At 41.3% G+C, this 13,770-nt stretch overlaps 1 protein-coding gene across 2 annotated transcripts in view; it reads right to left on the reverse strand.

Annotated features, from left to right (window-relative positions):
* LOC141647622 (fructose-bisphosphate aldolase, cytoplasmic isozyme-like) overlaps positions 1–13,770 on the reverse strand; it is a 293,648-nt gene that overhangs the window by 8,547 nt on the left and 271,331 nt on the right. Inside the window, exon 1 of one of the 2 annotated variants that reach the window (XM_074455893.1) lies at positions 5,708–5,714. The exons of the other annotated variant lie outside the window; for it this stretch is intronic. The gene's annotated coding sequence lies outside the window, so the exon portion shown is untranslated. Of the gene's footprint in view, positions 1–5,707; positions 5,715–13,770 lie in introns of those variants that run through there. 2 annotated transcript variants of the gene reach the window in all.

A 13,770-nucleotide genomic window follows, 5' to 3' on the forward strand; every position in this document is an offset into this window, starting at 1 on the left:
GGACACCTCTGCCGCTATACAAAGTATTTCCTCAAGTTGTCGGTGTTCCAATGGCTCATCAAAGGCACACCTCCCATGTCATCACCGGTATGTGCCGGTCTCATCTCTTCAATCACCTTGTAGGGACCCTCCCGGTTGGCCGTCGATTTACCATGAATATTTCCTTTGTTGGTGGCAGTTGACTTCCTTAGGACTAGGTCTCCCACTTTTAAATCCCTCTTGTGGACTCTTCTGTTGTAGGCTCTTTTCATCCGGCTTTGATACACTGCCAAGTTGAGGCGTGCTGTATCTCGGCTTTCTTCGACCAGGTCTAAGGAAGCTTTCAGGCCATCCTCGTTTTCAACTGGGCTGAAGGTAGCCGTTCTGAATGTTGGCACCGTTGCTTCGATCGGTAGGATCGCCGGGAACCGTAGACTAGGTGGAAAGGGGTGTACCCCGTTGCTTCTTTCTCCGTGGTTCGAAGGGACCATAGGACGCCGGGTAGTTCATCGGCCCATCTTCCCTTAAGGTCTTCGACTGTCTTCTTCAAACCGTTGAGGATCGTCTTGTTGGCCGCCTCTGCCTGTCCGTTGCTCTGTGGGTGGCAGACGGAGGAGTATGCAAACTTGATACCAAGCTCTTCTAACCAATTCATAATCAGGTCACTCCAGAACTCTCGGCCGTGGTCAAATACTATAACTTGGGGTAATCCGAAACGAGTTATAACATTTTCCCAGATTACCTTTTCGACGGCTGTGGTCTTCTTCGCAGTCATCGCTACGACTTCAACCCATTTGGTGAAGTAATCAACAACGACGATCAAGAACTTCCTTCCTCCGGAGGCTGTTGGGAATGGTCCTAGCATGTCCATCCCCACCGTGCGAAGGGAAGAGGGCCGAGCACCGGTTGTAGGTCCCTGGAGGGAGCGTGTACACGGGGCATGCATCCGCGATTCGTGCACTTCTTGGTCTTTGCTCGGAATCTTGAAGCATGGTGGGCCGAAGTAGCCGGCTCGTAGAGCTTTGTGGGCTAGCGTTCTTGCCCCCATGTGGTGTCCACAGATGCCTTCGTGAATCTCTGTCGATGCTCGGCTCTGCGTCGGTGGACCGACACACTTCAAAAGTGGCCTTATTACGGACCTTCTGTACAGTTCTCCTTCGAACACTAAGTACCTGGCGGCGATCCGTTTCATTTTGGCCGAGGGATTGCGGCCCTCCGGTAATTCACCTGTAAGTTTGTATTTCATTATCGGAGTCATCCACGTTGTCTCGGCTTCTACGTTGCCCACCATGCCGTCGGTCTCAGTGATGCTCTTCGCATTCGGATATCTACCGACGGTTGGTGACGTTCTTGATGGTTGAGTGGCAAGTTTGGAGAGAGCGTCGGCCCGGTTTTTCGGATCGGGAACGCATTGGATTTGGAAAGACTTCAATTTCGCTATGTCGGCCTTTACCCTTTCTAGGTACCTTACCATTCCGTCGTCCCGAGCCTCAAACTCCCCTCTGATTTGGTTAGTAACCAACAGTGAGTCTGTCTTTAACACAATGTGCTCTGCTCGTGAGCCCTAGCTAGCTCGACCCGGTTATCACCGCCTCGTATTCGGATTCGTTGTTCGAGGCCGAGAAGGTGAATTTCAAGGCGTACTCGAACTCGTCCCCGTTTGGGCTGATGATGAGGATGCGGCTCTGAGTGTTCGTTGTGGAGGAGCCGTCGGTGTAGACCTCCCATACGCCTGGGTTTGGTTCTTCTTGATACGTGCATTCGGCCAGGAAATCTGCAAGTGCTTGCCCCTTTATCGAAGGTCTTGGTTTGTATTGAATGCCGAAGCCGAGAGAGTTCCACTGCCCACTTGATGAGCTGCCGGATTGCTCGAATTTTTCCAAAGCTTTCTCTAACGGCTGATTGGTTAGGACCGTCACGGGGTGCGCGTCGAAGTAGGGTTTTAACTTCCTCGTGGCAACGACGACGGCGAAGGCTGCTTTTTCGATTAGTGGGTAATTTCTCTCGGCGGGCAACAGTGTATGGCTGACAAAGTAGATTGGGTGTTCTTTGTTTGTCTTCTTCCACGATGATCTTTGCACCGACCGTGGCCGAGGTAAGCTGCTATGTATAGGTATAGCGTCTCCCCAAAGATCGGCCGGACGAGTTGGGAGAGTCGAAGATGAGCTTTCAAGCGCTTGAAGGCCGTGCTCGCTCCTCCCCCAGTGAAGTCTTTATTCCCTTTCAAAACTTTGAAGAATGGGGTGCTCTTGTCGGTGACCGAGATGAAACGGGCGAGAGCCGCCATTCTTCCGGTCAAGCATCATAACCTCTTTTCGATTCCTTGGCTCCGGTAGGTCTAAGATTGCTTGGACTTTGTCTGGATTTGCATCGATGCCCTCCGCACCGACAAGTACACCGAGAAATTTACCGCCCGGACACCGAAGTTGCATTTCATTGGGTTGAGCTTCATCCTGTACTTCCTTAGTGAACAAAATGTTTCGTGTAAATCGGCCGGTGTTATTTGTCGGACTTGCTTTTTACAATAGCATCGTCGACGTAGGCCTCAATGTTTCGCCCTTTTTGATTTTGGAACACTTTGTCCACTAGCCTTGTATACGTTGCGCCGGCGTTTTTCAAACCGAACGGCATCATTTTGTACATGTATGTGCCGTTAGCGGTGATGAATGCGCATTTGGGCATGTCTTCCTCAGCCATGAAAACCTGGTGATATCCCGAGAAGGCGTCTAGCAGGCTTAGCATGGTGTAGCCCGCCGTGGCATCGATTAAGTTTGTCTATCCGTGCGTAGGGTAGCAGTCTTTGGGGCATGCTTTATTAAGTTGGGTAAAGTCTACACACATCCTCCATGCCCCCGATGACTTCTTTACCATCACAACATTGGCTAACCACTCCGGGTAGGTGCAAGGCATAATAAAGCCCGCCGTAAGTAGTTTGTCTACCTCGGCTTTGATGGCCTCGTCTTTCTCGGCTGAGGAGTTCCTCATTCTTTGCTTGACAGGGCGAGCGGTGGGGAGTACGTTCAGCTTGTGAATAATCACCTCCCGGCTCACACCCGCATCTCGGCCGCCGAGTAGGCGAAGACGTCTTTGTTTTCCCTTAGCGAGTCCAGGAGTTTGGCTCGAATTTTGGCTCCAGGTTGGTACCGACGGTTACGGTGCGGCCTGGGTCAATCTCCACCTCTTCGGTCTCAGCTCCTTCGACCATGCTAATGGTTCGGTCGTGCTCGGGCCTGGGAGTGTGCTGTATCTGGAAGGATTTTAATTTTGAAGCGCCGGCTCTCACCCTCTCTAGATACCTCGTCGTCTTATAGTCCCGAGCCTTGTATTCTCCTTTGATCTGGTTGGTCAATGAGAGCGAATCTGTTTTTACCACGACGTGTTACGCCCGGCGGTTCGGCTAGCCCGACTCGGTTATCATTGCCTCGTACTTGCATTCGTTGTCTGAGGTCGAGGAGGTGAGCTCCAAGGCGTGCTCAAACACATCTCCGTTCGGGCTAATGATAACGACGCTGGCCTTCGAGCTATCCGTCGTGGAAGGGCCGTTAGTGTGTATCTCCCATACGCCGGGATCCTTCTCGTTCTTCGAGGTGAGTTTATGAGCCTCCCCCCGGTCCGAGACGTATATTAATGTCAAGGCCCGGACGGATATTACGGCTTGGGTTTCACTCAAAGTGACCCGGCCTATGAGGACGTCGTGGGCAGATGTGCCGTTGATAACTATAAAATCAGACATCACGTTCCTGGCTGCAGTTCCCTCGCCGAACCTTACCGACAGTCTGACCGACCCCAGGGGTACCAGGCCGACCCCTTTAAAAGTGTACGGCGGGTTGGTGCAGGGTTCAAATCTTCGACTCTCGAGCACCGAGGCCGAGAAAGCATTCTCTCGTACATAATGTTTGTGTAGGCGCCGTGTCGATTAGGCACCTCTTCACCAAATGGTTGGCTATGTTCGGTGTGGTTTGTGAGTGGGTATTTGTGAGGAGCAATGACTCCCTCGTAGTCCGCCTGTCCGATAGTCATATCGGGGATTTTGGGAGCGGGGGTGGCTGTGTTGGGCACAAAGTTGACGGCCTGACATGGCTCATTCAGTTGCCGTTTGTGTCCATGAGCGGACCCATCGTTCCCGTTGCCTCTGATGACAACATGGATTACTCCTATCCGTTCAAAGACGGATTTGCTGTTTGACCCGCCGGCATTCGGTTTCTGGCCTTTGGCGAGATACTTGCCGAGGCTCCCCTTCCGGATCAGCTCTTCAATGGCGTCCTTCAGATGTCGGCAGTCGTTGGTTAAGTGTCCGGTGTGGCCGTGGTACTCACGGTATTGGCTCGTGTCACCGTCACTCCTCGGCCTAGGGGCCTTTCCCACTTCGGCCTTCACTCTTGCTCGAGCGAATACCTCGGCGGCCGACACGACTAGGGGGTGTGATCGCTGCACCGTTTTTTGTAGTACGCTCCCGAACTCCCCCCGGCGCCCGTCGAGTCCTGTCTCCTGGCAGATTTGTCAGACCGTGACCGATTATTGTCACGGCGTCTTTCATCGAGGTTGCCCTCCCGGCGGCTCTTCTTCTCTGAGTGCTCGGCCTCGTTGGGGCCTAACCACGTCTTGTGATAGTCTTCTACTTTGATGGCCTGGTCGGCCATTTTCCTGGCGGCATCCAAGCCCAGGCCTCCGCACTTAATGAGCTCATTTTTCAAATCTCCCCTTGGGAGGCCCTTCATCAGCGCGAAGGCCGCCAGTTCGGGATTAATCTCTCGAATCTGTTGGACCTTTCCGTCAAACCTCTTCATGTAGCTTCGTAGAGACTCGCCCCCCTCCTGTTTGATAGTTAGGAGGTCCGATGTCTCCACGGCCCTTCTCTTGTTGCAAGAGTACTGGGCTAAAAAGGCGTCCCTTAGGTCGGCGTAGTAGTACACCGAGCCGTCGGGGAGCCCCTTGTACCAACTTTGAGCCATCCCATGCAATGTTGTTGGGAAAACTCGGCACCATACTTCATCGGGCTGCTCCCATACTGACATGTGAGACTCGAAAGCCTCAGCGTGGTCGGCTGGATCACCCTCCCCTTTGTATGATATGGGTGGCAACTTGAGCTTAGTTGGCACCTGGACTTCTAGGACGTAGGCGCTGAGGGGCTGTCTGATCACATGCCGGATGGCACGTGGCGATCGGCTCCTCGCATTCCTAACCCGGCTCCTCTCCTCGTAGCGGGAGGGGCTCTTTCTTCGACTTGGACTTCTTCTCCAACTCGCCGAGTCGGACTCCTCGGCTCCTTTGGGGTATGCCTCGTTCGTGTTGCGGGGGACGCTGTCCTCCCATGAGTACGGGAAGGACTTAGGTCTACCACGCCCACTTTGGGCTCCGGCGACTTTTTGGGTCAGCTTCTCCTAGCGCTCCGTTCAAATCTCTCGGAGTCACATTTTGGGCCCTGGTCTTCTGGACAGTTTCCGCCGCTCTTGTCGGCGTGACAGTGTGAGCAGACGTATTACTAATTAGGTCCAGGACCATTTTCAGCTTTGCTATGTCAACCACATGCCCCATGATGGTGACCTGGTTGTTATCGGGCGGCGTGTCCGGTATTATCGGCATCCCGAACTCCGGTTGGATTACCCCGCCGGTGGAGGGCTGCACGACTCCAGAATTGTTGAAGGTATTATCTTGGTGGAACGCGGTTTCGTCGGTCACGACTGCGTCTTGTTGTTTCGACATCTTCTTAGCTTTTTGGGTGGGTTTTTGTGTGTTTTTTTCTTGTTTTGGGAATGAATGTGACTAGCTTCTAGTGTCACTCCCCACAGACGGCGCTAATTGTTCCGGGTGTAATTCCAGAGCAAGTATCGTTACCACCCGTGGCTTGTAGAATGATGTCTTGAGTTGGATTCTCCCTTGGTCTTTATCGTTCCTCTCGGCCTCTCCTGCAACAATGAACGAACTGAGGGCTTGGCTTTGTGCCAAGCGTACCCACTCCGACGCCCAAGTCAGTAAACTTAGAGGTATAAGTTGTATGCTAATTGGCTAGGAATATATTGTAGAGAGATAAGAAAGATTATACCAGATGAATAGTGTATTTAGGTCAAGTTGTATATTTCTGGATTGGATGGGATCCCTTCCTCAATGAAGGTTGAGGAGTATTTATAGACTTCACCTTTTGTCACGTAGTGGCCAAGTGGCCAAGTGGCTAGCAGGTGGAAAGACTGATCTACCCCTCGGCCGAGGGACCTGTGGCAGGCCGGCGGGCCCTGTTGACTCACCGCCGAGGGGTCTTGGATGTGAGTACGCGGGTATGTGCCCCGGCTGGCAAGTTGCCATGCCGAGACCAGCCGACAGCCGATGATGGGTCGCATCGGCTAATTTGTCTAAGTCGTTGACTTGCTGTGGACATCTTTGACCTTGCTCAATATGTTGACTTGGTCAGCGGTGGAGAATATGCCCCATCAATAGTGATTTACAGTTTTGTTTTATGTAGTATGTATCAAGTCAACCTCAAATAATAGTATCAATAAAAGATTTAGCAATTTATAATTTTATATAAACTAGTTTTACACCCGTGCAATAATGCACGGGTTTGCTTATCACAGAAGGTGAATGACTTGCGTGTAAGTGTGTGTAATTAGCGGTGATAAATAGGTTAATCGGGCCGGTTTACTTCTGACTGGGTTATTTTTGTTTTGTCATATATTTGGATTGGATTATTTCCGGGTATAGCATTTTGGGTCGGGATTAATGGTTAAAGCACTTTAAATAAGAGTATTAGTTTCACTTAATAGAGGTGTTTAAAAAAATAGTTATTTTATGTGAAGCGTGAAACCAATTAACTATTTTTTTTAAAGTATATATAATATTAGTATGACTTAACTAGTAATTTTCAAGTTAATTATGGGCACTTTGTATCCTTTCGAATAGGGTTGATTATGGATCAGCTTGCCTCAGGTCAAATCAACATTGGGTCAATTAAGGTTCATGTTGTATCTGGGTAGGGTCAGATTAATTCAGATCTTGGTCATATTCGTAGAGGCAATTTCGAGGTCACTTTCAGGTCTCGGATCAGTCTTATTGGGTCACGTTAGCTTTCCTAGGTGTAAGTGTAACCCAGTCTGAGTCAATCTAACCTTAAGCATGGATGGGTTGAGGATCAATTTCGGACTTTGTTTTAGAGTTTGGATTATATCTGTCAAGCGGGTCTGTCGGGCACTCGGGCCAGAGCGAATAGAAACGTGTAAACTACGGGTCGGTTCATACCAGTTACAGGTCGGATTATGCTCAAAATACGGGTTTGTAACGCTTCTTTTTACCGTTTTTTTTTAAATTAAAGCATAACTAGTATTGGTGCCCGGCTTCGCCCGGGCTGCCTCTACCTACCATTAATTTTTTTTTCATTAAATAAAATTACTTAAAGTTGCATAACCCATAAATTTAACATTAACATATTTTTCTATAACATATCCTAAAATTACGATGAAATAAATTTTGAGACAAATTCACTGCTCCCGCTATTAATATTTTACTCTTATTAATGAAACAATAGTAATAACATTTCATTACTTGCTCGTAATCATTGTTACTTTCACTACTCCCATCGTAATTATTGTTGCTGTCACTACTGCCGCATTAATATTGATAATTTCACTACTACCGTCGTAATTATTGTTACTTTCACTATTGTCGCATTAATATTGATTATTTCACTACTCCCGTTCTTTTTACCACTTTCACTAATCTCGCTTATAATATTGTTACCCTTACTATTCAAATGATTGATTACTATCGTATAACTATATCCAATGTTACTACAATTTTTTTCTTTACTGACGAAATTACTTTTACTACTTAGACATGCAATTTTAAGAGGATTATATTACATATATGCATTAAATCAAATCGAAAGAATGATGCAATATTATATATTAGGGAATCTAACTTAAATTATTTATAACCTACTTATTATATTTTTGTATGTTAAATAATTAACATCTTTATATATCTAATAAATTATAAAGTTTAATAAAATTGCATAGATTTTAAATTTAATATATAACTAGTATTGGTGCCCGGCTTCGCCCGGGCTGCCTCTAATTACCATTAATTTTTTTTTCATTAAATAAAATTACTTAAAGTTGCATAACCTTTAAATTTATCATTAATATATTTTTTAATGACATATCCTAAAATTACGATGAAATAAATTTTGAGACAAATTCACTACTCCCGCTATTAATATTTTACTCTTATTAATGAAACAACAGTAATAACATTTCATTACTTACCCGTAATCATTCTTACTTTCACTACTCCCGCCGTAATTATTGTTACTGTCACTACTGCACCATTAATATTGATAATTTCACTACTCCCGCCGTAATTATTGTTACTTTCACTATTGCCGCATTAATATTGATTATTTCACTACTCCCGTTGTTGTTTCTACCACTTTCACTAATCTCGCTGATAATATTGTTACTTTTATTATTCAAATGAGTTATTAATATCATATAACTATATCCAATGTTACTACAATTTTTTTCTTTTCTTGTGAAATTACTTTTACTACTTAGGCATGCAATTTTAAGAGGATTATATATTTATATTACATATATGCATTAAATCGAAAGAATTATGCAATATTATATATTATGGAATCTAACTTGAATTATTTATAACCTACTTATATTATATTTTTATATGTTAAATAATTAACATCTCTATACATCTAATAAACTATAAAGTTTAATAAAATTGCATAGATTTTATATTTAATATATAATTTTATGATGATTATAATTAATACAATAAGTGTGCATGTTTATACTAATTAATTATTTTATTTTAAGGAAATTGACCATCTTCTAGTCTCTTTGAAATTGACCATCTTAATTAATTATTTTATTTTAAGGATATTGACCATATTAATTAATTATTTTATTTTAAGGAAATTAACCATGTTTTAGTCTCTTACAAATGTTTAGGAAAATTACCAAGCTTCTATATAATTTAATTTTAACCCAAACTATATAATATTTGCATTGAGATCCCTTAATTGGGTCCATCACATGGTGCTAGTGATTTAAAACTATATAGTATAATTAATTTATATAACTTTCTTTAATTACATTGAAGTCCCTTGGTTTCTGGATTTAATATATAGTATTGATTTTATGATGATAATAATTAATACCATAAGTGTGCATATTTATACTAATTAATTATTTTATTTTAAGGAAATTAACCATCTTCTAGTCTTCTATAAATATTTAGGAAAATTACCAAGCATCTTCTTTCTCTTAGTTTCCTTGAAATTGACCTTCTTAATTAATTATTTTATTTTAAGGAAATTGGCCATATTTCAGTCTTTTACAAATGTTTAGGAAAATTACCAAGCTTCTATGTAATTTAATTTTAACCCAAACTATATAATATTTGCATTGAGATCCCTTAATCGGGTCCATCACACGGTGCTATTGATTTAAAACTATATAGTATAATTAATTTGTATAACTTTCTTTAATTACATTGAAGTCCCTTGGTTTCTGGATTTAATATATAGTATTGATTAATACATAGTAATAATATTTTAGTCATATTCAATACTTACATCAATTATATTGAAAAAATTATAAAAGTTAAGTTATTTTATTAATAATTTTATTATTAAAGGCTATAAAAATTATATAAAATTGACTTTTTAATTGTGTTCGAAATTCAAACTTCTAAAAATAATTATTTTCAAATATATTATATAAATATTAATATTTTAATAAATATTTTGATATATCTGCCCAACGGGTCAACTCGTTCGAATCAGGTTTCGACCGAGTAATTTCGGGTTCGGGTCTAACGGGTTGCAGGTTGAGATTTTTGGGTCTTGACCTTAGAAAAAATGAACTGGGTCGAGTTTACGGGTCCGGTCAAAATTTGACAGGTCTAGTTTTTATTCAGCTTAGAGTTCGTCGAGTCTTCAAAAATGAGGTGTGAGGTCGGTTCGTGAAAAGCTTGAGTTCGATAATATTATAATTTTTTTTCATTTTCTCACTTGAATCTTACTAAAGTAAAACCAAATTAGAAATTATTTATATTCTAAAAAATCTTAAAATAAGATTAAACGCGATATGAAAAACTTTGTATCGGCTCGGATTTAATCAAACTCCGCTCGAAATCAGGACTCAAGATTGTTTTGATCGAGATCGAGATTCCTTTTCAAATTATAATATTAAATACAATTATATTCTTTTTATTTTATTTTTCTTTTTTAACCCTTTGAATTTATAATTTTAAATACTTTTTATATCCTTTTATATCGTTTACCAAAATCAGCTAACTTTTTGGTTTGTTTTCTAAACTGTTTTTATATAATCAAGTATATTATCAACTTTTAATTTCCAGCTACCTTAATAACTACATTTTCAGATTTAAGCTACCTTTTAAATTTTTAGATAATATTTCAAGTTTTAGCTAACTGTTCAATTAGTTTTACTGAAGATTGAGTTGATGGCCAAGGTGGTGACTTTTTAAGGGAGTGTGCAAGTGAGTCAAGGTAAATAAGTTGGAATTAAGAGTAAAGATTAATGATGACCAAATTAACTTGTTGAGAGTATGATGAGCACAGGTCAACTCCAAGTCAATGTCAGCCAACTAGATGTCAACTCATCATACAACAAACTTTTTGTAACACCCCCATTTACCAAGGTGTCTTACCAAGGACCACCCTAACATATACCGATGCTACCATCTCAGTTGCCCGAGGTAAGTATATCAAAAGTGATCATCCAAGAACAATTATTAAAGTATAATAATAATAATAATAATAATAATAATAATAATAATAATAATAATAATAATAATAATAATAATAATAATAATAATAATAATAATAATAATAATAATAATAATAATAATAATAATAATAATAATAATAATAATAATAATAATAATAATAATAATAATAATAATAATAATAATAATAATAATAATAATAATAATAATAATAATAATAATAATAATGTTAACCGAATACATAGTCTCAAAACTAAAAACCCAAGTAAGAAGAATATGAATCCAAGTACAACAAAACCAAGTATCTAAAACTCGTGACAGCGGAAGCTAAGACTCTAAGTGATGACATCTCATCCTCGTAACTAAAAACCCAAGTAAGAAGAATATGAATCCAAGTACAACAAAAACCAAGTATCTAAAACTCGTGACAGCGGAAGCTAAGACTCTAAGTGATGACATCCCATCCTCGTGCCCGCAGCTAATATGAAATCATCACCTGTCACAATCTGCTCACCATCCCCGAATGGATCACCACAGTTTTATAAAACATAAACGGGGTCAGTTCATTGAATAATCGAGATAAGTAATCACAAAGGAAACAACCAAAGCAATCCAGTTCAACTGTATAATCATTCTCCCAACTCTATTAGTATCTAGTAACCGGCTACACACCTAAGTGTGTACCCCTGCCAGATTACCCATCGCAACATGTAATCCTCACCGCCAGTAGGGGACCGCAGCCTTGCCCACCTAAGTCTCCTCATCGTAACGAGCAATAACCCATGTCCATTAATGTGAAAATCCCCCTTGTGACGGGAACAACAAGGGGTGAATCAAGAGCGTGAAGCCATTCCCAAATGATGACTCCACTCAGCAGAGGACGCACCTCGTAAACATACACAAACAACAACCAATCCAAAAACCAAGAAAGACAATTCCAATAATGATACTAATCATGCCAATACAACAATCAATCCGTCTTAAATAAATTAAAAAAGCAACTGAGTAGGGAAACCCTACCTTATCACTGATCCGAATCACAAGTACACAGTGGAAGATAGAATAGTTCCTCTACGAATCCTTCACCTAACAACAATCACAACAATTCTAATCACAAACATGCCAAGCTACATTTTTCCCAAATCTAATCATTAGGGCAAAACCCTAAAAGGCAAATCTAATCAAAAGACACGAAACTAGTGACTTACCGACGAAACTTATGCGAAAAAGATGAACGAAAGACTCACAACGATCAATTGCCTTGGGAGTGATTAAGGATGATTAGAGGAGTGAAGAACATAGTTTAGGTTTTCGTAAAAATGGATAGAAACTGTTAAACTAGATTTATATAATCTTTAATCACCCTTAATCAAATCGCGGAAATTAATCACGTCAGACCGGTTACTCGGTCGAGTACCTGGAGTACTCGGCCGAGTACTCCCTACTCGGCCGAGTGTTCCTGGGCAGTATCCTGACCAGGAAACACCCAACACCTTACTCGACCGAGTTAGCCCTATTCGGCCAAGTAAGCTAGACTCGGAAAACCGTGGTATTACACTTCTTTTCCGTTAAAGTTTGTTATTTATTCTAAAATGTTCTACTCTTTGTATATAATGATAGCTTGTCATTGATTCATAACCACTTTCATTTTTACAATAAAAATATCTCTTTTATTTAGCTTGTTGTGCAAGATCTCTCTGAATATTGATGTTCTTTTTTTAGGTTGATTCTACCATTAATGGCATCTCCAAGCTAAATCAGAGAAACTCTTCATGGTATCGGGAGATTTTTTCGATATTTTCTAGTAATCGTTCACGTTTTGTCTTCGATTCTTCCTTTATTTTCTCAAATCTTCAATCAATTTTCTTTTTATTGATTTCTGTTAATTCCGCTGCAATTTCAGTTGTTTTCTTCTCAAACACAAGCAAAATGCCTGAATCAACAGCTACGACTTCGGTTTACGCCAATCCTTTTCATTTGACTAATGGAAATCAATATTTACTCTAGATCATTCCTCCAGTTTTCAACGAGAAGTCGTTTCTACACTGGTCTTCCAATTTGAAGATTGCATTGACCGCGAAGAACAAACCTGTCTTCATCAATGGAAAGCTTCCCAAACCTGCGGAATCTGATGCTACATATCACGATTGGATTTGCACAGATTACATGGTCATGCGTTGGATCTTACACTTTCGGATGACTCTATCTCTGCTGGTTTATCTTATGTCACCTCGAGCAAACAGCTTTGGAAGAACTTAATGAGAGGTATAATCAATCTAATGCTCATTTTCTTTATCAATTGAGGAAAGATGTTGTACAAATTGCGCAAGATGATATGTCAGTAGCAGAATAGTACTCTAGGTTGCGTTCTATTTGGGAATGATGTGTCTAATTTATATACGATTTTACCCCTTATTTTAGCTCGGTTTTATTTGAATATTACACTTTTATTAGTGTATTTGTGAGCTAATTCCGCGTTCTAGTGTCTTTGCTTGTTTTTATTGTATTTTGTAGGAAATGAAGCGTTTGTAGCTTTTCCCGTCAAATGTGCAAGCACTAAGTTCACAAGGCTGAAAGAAGTGAGATTATGCAAATGGAAGGGCGTTTTGGAGAATTCCGAGTAAGGAAAACCCGAGCATGGAAGAAATGAACATGGGTTGATGCAAGAAAAGAAATGAAATAAAGCCCAAGAAGACCAAGTCAACTAGCAAGCATAGGATGCCAAATGATGCTCTAACTCGGGGAAATTAAGGAGCTTAATGACCAACTTTGGATGCCATTTGACAATTAATCATGGATTTAAGGCATTTAACCGAGGAACAAGCGTCCCAAATCGGAGTGGCCTTTCCCCGATCGGGGTTTCATCCCCCATTGAATTTTACGTTTCACTCTTTATCACTATATATAGGGTGCTTAATCCGTCATTAGGGGATATCTTTTTACCATCTTTTAAATCCTTCATATACTCTTAAGTACACAATTCTCTTAGTTTTCAGAATTAGTTTACATTTCGTTAAGCATTTCCTTTGTTAT

Source organism: Silene latifolia, chromosome 3 (genome assembly GCF_048544455.1).
Source record: "Silene latifolia isolate original U9 population chromosome 3, ASM4854445v1, whole genome shotgun sequence".
In the NCBI taxonomy this organism is placed as follows: Eukaryota; Viridiplantae; Streptophyta; class Magnoliopsida; order Caryophyllales; family Caryophyllaceae; genus Silene; species Silene latifolia.